Below are 11,440 nucleotides of genomic sequence, written 5' to 3'. Positions count from 1 at the left end.
GGTGTGGTAACTTTTTAGTGTAGTTCTGACATCCTCATTTTGGGACTTAGCCGATTTTTCGTAAAATGCCATATGACCCATATGGGTCCTTTCCTTCATATAAGTTTGCCTTGCTTGGTGTGGTAACATTTGAGTGTAGTTCTGACATCATCATTTTCGGACTTAGCCGATTTTTCGTAAAATACCATATGACCCATCAGGGTCCTTTGCTTCATATAAGTTTGCCTTGCTTGGTGTGGTAACATTTGAGTGTAGTTCTGACATCCCCATTTTGGGACTTAGCCGATTTTTCGTAAAATACCATATGACCCATCAGGGTCCTTTGCTTCATATAAGTTTGCCTTGCTTGGTGTGGTAACTTGTTAGTGTAGTTCTGACATCCCCATTTTGGGACTTAGCCGATTTTTCGTAAAATACCATTTGACCCATCAGGGTCTTTTGCTTCATATAAGTTTGCCTTGCTTGGTGTGATAACATTTGAGTGTAGTTCTGACATCCCCATTTTGGGACTTAGCCGATTTTTCGTAAAATACCATTTGACCCATCAGGGTCTTTTGCTTCATATAAGTTTGCCTTGCTTGGTGTGGTAACATATGAGTGTAGTTCAGACATCCCCATTTTGGGACTTAGCCGATTTTTCGTAAAATACCATATGACCCATCAGGGTCCTTGCCTTCATATAAGTTTGCCTTGCTTGGTGTGGTAACATTTGAGTGTAGTTCTGACATCCCCATTTTGGGACTTAGCCGATTTTTCGTAAAATACCATATGACCCATCAGGGTCCTTGCCTTCATATAAGTTTGCCTTGCTTGGTGTGGTAACATTTGAGTGTAGTTCTGACATCCCCATTTTGGGACTTAGCCGATTTTTCGTAAAATACCATTTGACCCATCAGGGTCTTTTGCTTCATATAAGTTTGCCTTGCTTGGTGTGATAACATTTGAGTGTAGTTCTGACATCCCCATTTTGGGACTTAGCCGATTTTTCGTAAAATACCATTTGACCCATCAGGGTCTTTTGCTTCATATAAGTTTGCCTTGCTTGGTGTGGTAACATATGAGTGTAGTTCAGACATCCCCATTTTGGGACTTAGCCGATTTTTCGTAAAATACCATATGACCCATCAGGGTCCTTGCCTTCATATAAGTTTGCCTTGCTTGGTGTGGTAACTTGTTAGTGTAGTTCTGACATCCCCATTTTGGGACTTAGCCGATTTTTCGTAAAATACCATTTGACCCATCAGGGTCTTTTGCTTCATATAAGTTTGCCTTGCTTGGTGTGGTAACATATGAGTGTAGTTCAGACATCCCCATTTTGGGACTTAGCCGATTTTTCGTAAAATACCATATGACCCATCAGGGTCCTTGCCTTCATATAAGTTTGCCTTGCTTGGTGTGGTAACATTTGAGTGTAGTTCTGACATCCCCATTTTGGGACTTAGCCGATTTTTCGTAAAATACCATATGACCCATCAGGGTCCTTTGCTTCATATAAGTTTGCCTTGCTTGGTGTGGTAACATTTGAGTGTAGTTTCGACATCCCCATTTTGGGACTTAGCCGATTTTTCGTAAATTACCATATGACCCATCAGGGTCCTTTTTCTTCATATAAGTTTCCCAAGACTTAGTGTTTTTTACCTTTGGACACCAATATCACCCTTACGGGTATCTTTGATCTTCGCACCATGTATTGACCAAATGTAGGTCTTGCTATGCCAAACTTATAATTGTTCTACACCAAGTCTCTATCTTGAACCATTAAGGCTCTAACTTGCACCAATTGCTTGGCACTCTTGGTCCGTGTTTCATCGCATACTGACTTCTTGACTTAGTGCTTTTTTCCTTTGGACACCAATATCACCCTTGCGGGTATCTTTGATCTTCTCACTTTGTATTGACCGAATGTAGGTCTTGCCATGCCAAACATATAATTGTTCTACACCAAGTCTCTATCTCGTACCGCCAGCTCGGTACATTCGATTAACCTGCCCTTAAGGCACCCGGGACTTAGCCATTTTTTCACATTTTTCATGATTTTGAGGCAACTTTTCTCGACTTTGTCACCTTATATCACCAAGATCCTTTCCCTTTAGCGCTTCACTCTGTTCGTATGATATTTAGCGCTGACTATCACCTTTCTATCGCTGAGCTCAACTTCTTATTCGGTGCCATAGAGCCAGAGATATTGGGTGTATGCTGTTATAAGGGAAGTTTGTCACTTTTTCAAAGGCCCACTTTGGGACGCCCATATCTCACCTTCAGGTATCTTCGATCTTCTTGTCGTCTATGGACGAAACTTAGGTCTTGTCTTGGCCAACTTATAAATGTTCTACGGCCAAGCCGTATCTCTTACCGCCAGCCCGGTATTTTTGGACTTAGTCGGATTTTCGCCTCTCGTGGTAACAATTTCTGACTTTGACTCACAATAACACCTGAACGGTCACATGCTAGCGCTTTGCTTGGCAAGAATTATAGTTAGCGCTACCTTTTCTCTTTCCATCGATACCTTGTTCGTTCCATTCCATGCCATACAGCCGAAGTTATGATGTTTCCCGTTTTCCATATCATGTGGAGCTTATGCTCTGGGAAAACCATCTAACACCTGTACCACCCTTTTGGGTACCACCGATCTCGACACTATGTTCGGGCCAAATATAGGTTATAACATGCCCAACTTATAATTGTTCTACACCAAGTCTCTATCTCTTACCGCCTGCTCGGTATTTTACTCGTAAGTCCAAATTTCACAACTTGTACTTTTTGGCCCAATGTACTCGAGTTTCAATTTTGGTAACATTTTTCGACTTTGACGCTTAATAACTTCCAAATCATGCTAGTTAGCGCTTTGCTTTCTTCTAGTCGTATCTAGCGCTGGGTGTTACCTTTCCAAAACATATCCTAGCTTAACAATCCATGCCATACAGCCGGAGCTATACGGTGCACAAGTCAAATCCATTTTAGCCATGTTTCATTTTTGCCAATTTTTGACCACTCGTATCACCCTTCCAGAGTGGTCCGATCTTCTCGCTGTCTATGGACGACTTTTAGGTCTCGTAGAGGCAAACTTATAAGTATTCTACGTCAACCCGCTATCTCTTACCGCCTGCTCGGTATTCTTGGTCTTGTGTGATTTTTGGAAATTTTGGTATTATTTTTCCACTTTGTCGCTTAATAACTCAGTTTTGCTCAACACTTAGCGCTTCGGTTGTTTGGGATTATAGTTAGCGCTCGGTTCGACCTTTCCAACACTGATCTTAGCTTGTCGATCCGTTCCATACAGCCTGAGTTATTCGCGATACCGTGTTTCAACCCATTTCTCAAGTCTCGTTTTGGTCCAACTTTGAACCAGCCATATCACCCTGATGGGTACCTCCGATCTTCTCGCTCTATATTGGCCAAAGTTAGGTCTTGTGGTAACGTACTTATGATTGTTCTACGCCGTGTTCGTAGCTCTTATCGTTCGCCCGCTATTTTCGATCATAAGGTGAATTTTCGCCTCTAAACCACCATTTTTCACCTTTGCCCTCTAATATGACCGACTTGCTCAACACCTAGCGCTTCGCTTGGTAGGACACATAGCTAGCGCTCGTCAAGACCTTTCCAACGCATATCCAAGCTTTCCGATCCGAGCCATACAGCCTGAGCTATAGGCGATACCGTTTTTCCCATTTTCTTGGTCACACGCACTTTAGGGTACCCCTTTTTGCCTTTGACCCTTAATACCTCCTCCGGGTCACTAGTAGGCGCTCAGCTTGGTAGGAAACATAGCTAGAGCAGGCCTTCACCTTTCCAAAACTGCCGAAAGTGTACCGATCCGACATCTAGAACCAAAGTTATGGTCATTCCCATCATGCTCTACTTTCATGGTCAACCTCCACCAAGCACACCTAGGTTGGACCAACTTTCACCAACTCATCTCGAACCCCAAATTTGCTTCGACCTACTAGGTTTCCCTAGTAAAGTGGTCAAAACATCCATTACAACACGACTGGTCTTTCTGGTGGTCGACCTAGGCGACTTTGTTCGACGACCACCACCCCATGGAACTAAAAGACGTCCCTTGATACGGACCACCGATACATTTTCCGGCCTGTCTAAACTACACTCATCGAAATTTTTTTGGGTCCCCACCGTCATACAAGTTTGCCTAGGTCAAGTTTTTCTTCCGGATCGGCCGCGGACCTCACTTTTCATTATCTAGGGAGGCCATAGGGCCCCAAAAGGGGTTTTTTAAAATTTTCGACACTTTCGACTTTGGTCGGATTTTTTCCGATTTTGGTCCGACCTAGGGACTTGGTGGTCCAAGGAGCCTCGGGACCAAACTTTTTTCTCAGGGGTCCCTACCTCCATACAACTTTGCCTAGGTCAATTTTTTGTTCCAAATCGACCGCGGATTTCACTTTTCAATATCTGGGGCTCGTGTAGAGTCCGAATATGAGGTTTTCTCATTTTTCGACATTTTCGACTTTTTTCGACTTTTTTCGGGTTTTTCGACCTAGGGGTCCGCCGAACAAATTTTGGGTCAAAAATTTTTATTGAACTAGTCGAAAGTACGCAAAAAGATAAGACTTTTTGCCGAAGACACCATGCCCCGGAACCGACTCCTTCCCCTTCAAAATTGGGGACAAACGTGATTTTTGAAACTTTTCCTTAGGGAGCCCAAGACTTAGAAAATTTTCAAATTCTCGATTTTTCGATTGCGAGCTATCGCTTTGCGGTCTTCGGCAATGTTGTAGATCTCGACGAGATAAGACTTTTTGGTCAAGGGACACTTTGCCCTCCGACCCCTCCTTCCCCCCGCAAATCGCCCCCCAAAGTGCAATTTTTGCATTTTCACCTCTTTGCACGCACTGTTCGGCCCAAATGGCCACTTTCTATGGGTCTGAGCGCTTTGCGGTCTTCGGCAAACTTTTAGAGCGTACCAAGTCCTAATTATAATTGTTCTACACCACCTTCGTACCTCTTCATCCCTGGCCGCTATTCGCGTACCAAGGTAATTTTTGTTCATTTTGTCAACATTTTTCATTTTTGACTGCTTATATCGGCCTTGCCATGAACCGATAGCGCTTCGCTGTGTTCTAACGTAAGTTAGTACTACTCAATACCTTTCCAAATCATGTCTTAGATTGTCATTTGCTTGCTTACAGCCGGAGCTATGAGCGATACCGTAAAAAGTACCGAAACTTGGAAAAATCCTTTGATCGCCCATATCCCCCCTTTGGGGACCAGATATCGAAAAAAGTTCTTATTCAAAAAGTTGCGCCTTAACGTGTTCTAGTTATGCCTAGAACATTTCACTTCGCTAGCTGGCCTGCAACTTAGCCGTAATTGGGATTTTAGGGTGTTCTTGGAGGGCCCATTTCCTGCGACTTGGTATCTTTTGGGCCCAATGTTTCTCTAATATCTCCACGAGTTTTCCAGATAGCCTTTTCAAACTTTCAGGGTGCCTAGAACACCTCAAGACCTTTCCAACGCTATGCCGTTTGCCTCGCTCGGACATCTACAGCCAAAGTTATTCGAGGTACACGGTACCTTACCCTGTTTTCTCAGTACTTGGTCGAAAATTTCGATCAGCCATATGACCGACTTGGACAACCCTGAGCGGGTTGGCCCCATATAACTAAACTTTCGTCTCGTGGAGGCAAACTTATAAATATTCCACGTCAACTCGCTATCTCGTACCGCCTTGACGGTATACTTGGTCCAAGGGCCATTTCCAGCGACTTGGTCGCAATTTCGCTCTAAGTTTCGCTAATACCTTCGTCCGTGGACATGGTGATTTTTTGTTCGTATTTTTCCTTGATAGTCCCACTCAAGACTATTCCATACCAGAGCCAAGCGTCCCGCTAAGTGCCATACAGCCTGAGCAGTAATTCATGAAAGGTACCTCTACCAGTTTTTGCCATACTTGGGTACAAACTTTGGATCGCCCATATCTCCACTTTGGAGGCCAGCTAGCACCTTGGCCTCATATACTTTTTTGTTGGTCATACCATGCACCAAATATAATTGTTCTACGCCAACTTGCTATCTCTTCTCCAACTTGCCGTTATTCTTGGTCCAAGTCCCATTTCATTCGTTTTTGGACCCATTTTGCTATATGTTTCACTAATAGCTTCGGCCATGGACAAGCTGATTTTCTATTTGTATTTTTCCTTGATAGTCCCACTCAAGACCATTCCAAAACACACCGCAGCTTGTCGCTCGGTGGCAAACTGACCGAGTTATAATTCATGAAAGGTACCTCAACTTGGTACACCACGTGGTCGGCCCAAACCATAAACCGACCAAACGACCGACTTGGAGCACCCTGACCGGGTTGCCCCCATATAATGAAAGTTGCGTCTCTACACGCCCAACTTATGAATATTCTACGCCAAGTCGCTATCTCTTACCGGTAAGCCGGTATTCACCTTCCAAGGGTGATTTTGGTCAAGTGCCATTTCCTGCGACTTGGTCCCCGAATACGACCATCATCACCTAATATCTCCGTGGTCTTTCAACTCAGCCTCATGAAACTTTCAGGGTAGATAGGTCTCCCCGAGACCTTTCCAACGGTGAGCCGTTTGCCTCGCTCGGCCATATACAGCCGAAGTTATTAATGGTACTTGGTACCTTACCCTGTTTTTTCCATACTTGTTCGTACTTGGGTACAAACTTTGTATCGCCCATATCTCCACTTTGGAGGCCAGCCAGCACCTTGGCCCCAAATACTTTTTTGTTGGTCATACTATGCCCAAAATATAAATGTTCTACGTCAACTTGCTATCTCTTCTCCAACTTGCCGTTATTCTTGGTCCAAGTCCCATTTCATTCGTTTTTGGACCCATTTTGCTATATGTTTCACTAATAGCTTCGGCCATGGACAAGCTGATTTTCTATTTGTATTTTTGCTTGATAGTCCCACTCAAGACCATTCCAAATCACATCGCAACTTGTCGCTCGGTGGCAAACTGACCGAGTTATAAATCATGAAAGGTACCTCTACCTGGTACACCACGTGGTCGGCCCAAACCTTAAACCGACCAAACGACCGACTTGGAGCACCCTGACCGGGTTGCCCCCATATAATGAAAGTTGCGTCTCTACACGCCCAACTTATGAATATTCTACGCCAAGTCGCTATCTCTTACCGGTAAGCCAGTATCCACCTTCCAAGGGTGATTTTGGTGAAGTGCCATTTCCTGCGACTTGGTCCCCGAATTGGACAATCATCACCTAATATCTCCGTGGCCTTTCAACTCAGCCTCATGAAACTTTCAGGGTAGATAGGTCTCCCCGAGACCTTTCCAACGGTATGCCGTTCGCCTCGCTCGGCCATCTACAGCCGAAGTTATTCATGGTACTTGGTACCTTACCCTGTTTTTTCCATACTTGTTCGTACTTGGGTACAAACTTTGGATCGCCCATATCTCCACTTTGGAGGCCAGCCAGCACCTTGGCCCCATATACTTTTTTGTTGGTCATGCCATGCACCAAATATAATTGTTCTACGCCAACTTGCTATCTCTTCTCCAACTTGCCGTTATTCTTGGTCCAAGTCCCATTTCATTCGTTTTTGGACCCATTTTGCTATATGTTTCACTAATAGCTTCGGCCATGGACAAGCTGATTTTCGATTGGTATTTTTCCTTGATAGTCCCACTCAAGACCATTCCAAATCACAACGGAACTTGTCGCTCGATGGCAAACTGACCGAGTTATAATTCATGAAAGGTACCTCAACTTGGTACACCACGTGGTCGGCCCAAACCATAAACCGACCAAACGACCGACTTGGAGCACCCTGACCGGGTTGGCCCCATATAATAAAAGTTGCGTCTCTACACGCCCAACTTATGAATATTCAACGCCAAGTCGCTATCTCTTACCGGTAAGCCGGTATTCACCTTCCAAGGGTGATTTTGGTCAAGTGCCATTTCCTGCGACTTGGTCCCCGAATTGGACCATCATCACCTAATATCTCCGTGGTATTTCAACTCAGCCTCATGAAACTTTCAGGGTAGATAGGTCTCCCCAAGACCTTTCCAACGATGAGCCGTTTGCCTCGCTCGGCCATCTACAGCCGAAGTTATTAATGGTACTTGGTACCTTACCCTGTTTTTTCCATACTTGTTCGTACTTGGGTACAAACTTTGGATCGCCCATATCTCCACTTTGGAGGCCAGCCAGCACCTTGGCCCCATATACTTTTTTGTTGGTGATACCATGCACCAAATATAATTGTTCTACGCAAGCTTGCTATCTCTTCTCCAACTTGCGGTTATTTTTGACTCAAGTCCCATTTCCAGAGTTTTTGGTACCAATTTGCTCTATGTTTCGCTAATAGCTTCGCCCAAGGACTTTGTGATTTTTTGTTCGCATTTTTCCTAAATAGTCCCACTCAAGACTATTCCAAATCACACCTTAGCTTGTCGCTCAGTGCCATACAGCCAGAGTTTTAATTCATGAAAGGTACATCACCTTGGTACACCACGTGGTCGGTCCAAATCATCAACCAACCATATGACCGACTTCGAGTCGAGCTAGCGGCTAGGCTCAATATAATGAAATGCGTGTCTTGATGCGGGCTACTGACGGTCTGAACAATGTAGCTCGCTAGCTCGTCTCTAAACTTGTGTTTTGGTCGAATATTGGGTGTTCATGTACCACTTCGGGTAACATGGACTTTGGTGCAACTTTACCACTTGTGCACTTAATAACTTCCCGGTCATTCAAGTCTTTGCCTTCATACTTTCAGGGTAGTTAGGTCTCGTCGAGACCTTTCCATACATATGCCAAACTCATCGATCGGACATCTATAGCCCGAGTTATTCGCGGTACACCGTACCTTACCCTGTTTTTTCCTCAATTGGGTACAAACCTTGGAACACCCATATCGCCCCTTTAGAGACTAGCTGGCACGTTGGCCTCATATAATGATAAGTGCACCTCAACTAGGGCTACTGACGGTCAGAACATTTCAACTTGCTAGCTCGGGCCCACACTTGAGTTTTTCTCGAATATATGGTTCAAGTGTGCCACTTTGGGCACTTTTGGACATTTTGTCCCCACACAACTTTCTTGCCTTGGTAGATAGGGTCTTGTGTTTTTGGGCAAAAAGATGCACCAAGATATGGTCTAACTTTCGTTCTTGTACCGCAAAGCGCTACCTCCAACACCCGAGGAGATAGAAAGTGATTATGTTCGGTATATCGGTCTTCCATGGCCTACTATGGTAAGCCCCTGCAGGTATGCAACCGAAGGTGCTTGGTACATGTATTTGGTGCAAAATCGGTGCAAAGTAGGTGTTTCCTTGATCGGGCTATAACTTTCTTGGTTGATGTTGGATTGCTTTGCGGTCTTCGGGGGATAGTTAGGGAACATGTTGGCCAACATTTTCTTATTCCTCAGCCTGGCCGTACCTCCTACCGTCTAGGCGGTATTCATGCTCTAAGTTGGAACTTGTGTTCCTTCGGGCAACTTTTCTGACTTTGACGCTTAATATCTTCCGTTCATATGCAGTCTAAGCTCTGCAACTCTCAGGAAAGCTAGTACTACTCATTTCCTTTCCATATCAGTCTTTGGCTTGTCGATCCAATGTCTACAGCCTTAGTTATTCACGTTCCCTGTGAAGGTAGGTTTTTGCCCATTTTCCAGTTCATGTGGTAACATTCCCGGACTTTGCCGGCTTTCTCTTCATGTGGTAACTTGCTTGCTTCTGTGGTAACTTGGAAGTGTATGTCTGACAGACCCAATCTCGGACTTAGCCGATTTTTCTCTTCATATCATATGGATCAATCACTAGGCCATCTTGCTTGCTTGTGTGGTAACTTGAAAGTGTATGTCTGACAGACCCAATCTGGGACTTAGCCGATTTTTCTCTTCATATCATATGGATCCATCACTAGGCCATCTTGCTTGCTTGTGTGGTAACTTGGAAGTGTATTTCCGACAGACCCAATCTGGGACTTAGCCGATTTTTCTCTTCATATCATATGGATCCATCACTAGGCCATCTTGCTTGCTTGTGTGGTAACTTGGAAGTGTATTTCTGACAGACCCAATCTGGGACTTAGCCGATTTTTCTCTTCATATTATATGGATCCATCACTAGGCCATCTTGCTTGCTTGTGTGGTAACTTGATAGTGTATTTCCGATCGACCCAATCTCGGACTTAGCCGATTTTTCTCTTCATATTATATGAATCCATCACTAGGCCATCTTGCTTGCTTGTGTGGTAACTTGAAAGTGTATGTCTGACAGACCCAATCTGGGACTTAGCCGATTTTTCTCTTCATATTATATGGATCCTGGACTTAGCCGATTTTTCTCTTCATATCATATGGATCCATCAATAGGCCATCTTGCTTGCTTGTGTGGTAACTTGAAAGTGTATGTCTGACAGACCCAATCTGGGACTTAGCCGATTTTTCTCATCATATTATATGGATCCTGGACTTAGCCGATTTTTAGGTTATTATATATGGATCCTGGACTTAGCCGATTTTTCTCTTCATATAATATGGATCCTGGACTTAGCCGATTATTAGGTTATTATATATGGATCCTGGACTTAGCCGATTTTTCTCTTCATATAATATGGATCCTGGACTTAGCCGATTATTAGGTTATTATATATGGATCCTGGACTTAGCCGATTTTTCTCTTCATATAATACGGATCCTGGACTTAGCCGATTATTAGGTTATTATATATGGATCCTGGACTTAGCCGATATTTCTCTTCATATGATATGGATCCTGGACTTAGCCGATTTTTCTCTTCATATAATATGGATCCGGGACTTAGCCGATTTTTCTCTTCTAAGTCCCGCACGGGGACATCGTGATCGCCCCAAGTCCGGAATAGCGCCAAGTCAAGCCCCACGGTGGCCGTGCAGGACCTGTTAGCGGCGGCCCCACTGACAGCACTAATCCGGACTTAGAAATTATATCTTTCTAATCGAACACCACACACGCAACACCACCATACCACCATCTCCTTGCAAGTACCTAAGTACCCGCAACTCCATGGTGAAGGCAATGTCACTCCATCACCAACCTCTTTGCACTGCAAGCACTTGCGTACCCACAACACTCCGAAGAAGGCAACGGCGCGCGATGCTCGACTCCACACACCACACCACACCACACCACCGATGGCCAGCCAGCCAGCCAGCCCAACTAAGGGCTAACCCACCAACCAACCACCAATGGCCTAGGCCAGCCGGATCCCACCTTCAAGTCCAAGCACAGCCAAGTGCAAGTACCGCCAAGTGTTCACCAACCAACCATCACACCAGGTCAGCCGGCCAGTACCCACCTTCAAGTGCCATTACCCTCGGGTGCAAGCCCAATCAAGTGTTAACCAACCAACCCGGCCAAGGCAGCCAACAGGCCGGCACCCTACAGCACCGACCCGCCATCACCACCTCAACCGTTGACCATGCAAGTGGCC

The sequence above is a fragment of the Anopheles coustani genome (genome assembly GCF_943734705.1).
Source record: "Anopheles coustani chromosome X unlocalized genomic scaffold, idAnoCousDA_361_x.2 X_unloc_87, whole genome shotgun sequence".
In the NCBI taxonomy this organism is placed as follows: domain Eukaryota; kingdom Metazoa; phylum Arthropoda; class Insecta; order Diptera; family Culicidae; genus Anopheles; species Anopheles coustani.
This window is presented reverse-complemented; position numbering follows the sequence as displayed.